Below are 3145 nucleotides of genomic sequence, written 5' to 3'. Positions count from 1 at the left end.
TCCTGTGGAGAGAGATGATGGCATAAGTTTTAAGAAATACTTTTTATAAACTAAAAGCTTAATCCAGTCTACTGGATTAAAGCTATTCTCCTTGACTCCTTGAAGATATACCTCTCACTCATTGTACCTCTTTCCAACTTACTCTTCATGTAACTGGGATGGTTTCAATCTGGACTCATCGTATGGGAATTAACATAGTCTCCTTCTAGTCTCTTGTTTCAAAGACTGAGTTCAATAATGGCATATCTGCCAAGGAAATGCAAGACTGGAAGGCAAATGAAGCCAGAAGCATTATTGCCCCCTTCGCAACAGTGACTAGATCCTCGAATTTTAGAAAATGACAGAAAAAAAAGTGCTTCTGTGAGTTCCCTGTGAATCACTGGCTTCAGGGCTGCAGCAGCTAGGTTCTTGGTGAAAGTTTCTTATAATTCTAGCACATCTGGACTTTGGGGAAATGAAGTTCTTGGAAGTCTTGTACTCCCCTAATTCTCTGTAGTAAATCTTCTTTAGCCTGACTATCTAAAGTGACTGATGTTTTTTGTTAGACTCTTGACTATTATTTGTACTTGGAGTGGTCCTTGCAGAAAGATTTTACAGTGCAGTCTGAGAAGGATATCTGACCTATTCATATTGAAGGTAATGATCACCTCATCAGCAGTCTGAGAATATATATTGATAATTCATGACACGTTATAGAAAAATAGTTCATTAAGTGATTGCCTACATTCACCTGGAGTAAAGTAGCTATTAAAGACAAGGATATGGGGAAGCAATAGCTCCTGCAATATAATATTATTGTGGGAATGACTACAAGAACGTGTGAGTAGGCTAACATTGCTCATTACATGAGAGAACTCACCCAAAGACAATAACGAGCTCATGCTTTTCAGTTCTTAAAGACCTGGTTGGAAATCTAGAGGGATTCCATAATTGCTATGAGACATTTTGACTCTTTTTTAGTGAATGGGTCAATGAAAGCCAGATCTATAGTTTGATTGTTGAAATATCAATTATAATTGCACTGAATTCATAATCTCTTCATGGCTTTTAAATGGAAGTTGGGGTATTTATTGCCAAATATTGGGACTTCAATGAAAGGAATGGGTATGCCTGAGGGGCTTGCAATTAACTTGTTTACTATTATTCATTGAGTTGGTTGTGTGGTTTTTTTTCTTCTTTCAGTAATTAGCAAATTCTACTGAAGCAGGTTTCTTTCACCAGTGCTTGTACTGAAACACACTCAGTGTCTTATCTCAGGGCTCTGACTACCCGAGTCCTTTGTTATCATCTAGTCCAAAGCAACTTTGATTGTATCACCATTTGTACATTATGCTGATCTACTTTATCAATTGACTGCATTGATTGAACCATGCTGACTGGGGATGTGGATCATGGAATGCAATTTCCATAGACGCTTTTTTTTTTTTTTTTTTTGTCTTTTTGCCTTTTCTAGGGCCTCTCCTGTGGCATATGGATGTTCCCAGGCTAGGGGTCTAATTGGAGCTGTAGCCACCAGCCTACATCAGAGCCACAGCAACAGGGGATCTGAGCCACATCTGCAACCTACACCACAACTCACAGCAATGCTGGGTCCTTAACCCACTGAGCAAGGCCAGGGATCGAACCCGCAACCTCATGGTTCCTAGTCAGATTCGTTAACCACTGTGCCATGACAGGAACTCCTCCATAGATGCTTTTTAAAGACAGGTACCTGCCCATGGAAACTGAGGGACCCGCCCATTAGTAAACATTTTAGAAGTTCTGAGGTTGATGACATAATAAGATATTCCTTCAAAATGAAAAATGTTTCAATCCTGTTTCTCACAAAGCAAAATGAGGTGCAATGGTAGTTGAACATTTTTGGATCTGGGAAATAGCATACATAAAATTAGAGCAAACTTCTGTGGCAGACAGAATAATGTTCTCCCTAGAAAGAGCACCACATTCTAAGCCTGAGGACATGTGGATATATTACCTTCCATGACAGAAAGAACTTTGCAGACGTAATTAAGGCTCTTAAGAAGGAGCCATTACTCTGAACTAGCAGGGTGGGGACAGATGTAATAACAGGGTCATCAGTAGAGGTTGGAGTAATGTGCTGGGCTATAAACTGAGAGGATGGGGCTGAATCAGGGAATGCAGGTGGCCCTAGAAGCTGGAAAAGGCAAGGGAACTGCAAATCTCCAGAAGGAACACAGCTCAGCTAGCATCTCGATTTTAGGCTTCTGAACTCAAGAACTATAAAAACAATAAATTTGTGTTTTTTTAATTAAAATATAGTTGATTTACAATATTGTGCCCATTTCTGCTGCACAGCAAAGTGACCTAGTCATATATAATTCCCTGTCTTATATTATTTTCAATTTGTGTTGTTTTTAATCCAAATTGTGATAATTAGCAAAGGGAAACTAGCCCAGCTAAGGTAACAAATGTATTGTGTAGACTGTAAAAGCTTCAGTTTCAAGAACCAGAACCAGAACCAGAAAAAGCTTTAGAGAACTGCAACCCAGCGAATCCCTGGTTTGGTCCTTTTGCATCTGTTCCCCCATGGAGGCTGTCATAAGGCCCAGAAGGATCACAAAACAGACTGATATATATGTGTGTGCACACACATCATGCAATATATGCTTACATATACATATGTGATAAATATAAATATGTATTTATAAAACATTAATGTAAAAATAAAGTACCCGTCTTTATGTATTGATACATATATATTTTTAATAATGATGATATATACCCATATATATACTTATCAAAGATATGTTCTTTCCTGTAATTATTCATCTTTGGGGAAATACTTCCAGATTTTATTTTGGGCTCGGGGAGATATTGAAAGACTGGCCACAGAACCGCAAGTGACCATATGACCTGAGCTGGTGATTATTTATTATGAACTCAGCATTACCTGATCTGACAAGCCATAAAGCTGGGCATTTACAGCAATATCCTATCAGTAGGTAGATATGCTTTAGAAGAGATCAGTCACAAGCTTGGCCTAAAACACAAGAAAATATTATCCTCTCTGGATCAGAATCACATGATACCTACTTTGGATTCATCACCACCTCCTCCCTATCCACAACAGTATCCTCATGGGTAATGCCTTAAGAGCAGTTGCCTGAAGAAAAACTTGGGCCTG

The sequence above is a fragment of the Sus scrofa genome, unplaced genomic scaffold (genome assembly GCF_000003025.6).
Source record: "Sus scrofa isolate TJ Tabasco breed Duroc unplaced genomic scaffold, Sscrofa11.1 Contig981, whole genome shotgun sequence".
Taxonomy (NCBI): domain Eukaryota; kingdom Metazoa; phylum Chordata; class Mammalia; order Artiodactyla; family Suidae; genus Sus; species Sus scrofa.
This window is presented reverse-complemented; position numbering follows the sequence as displayed.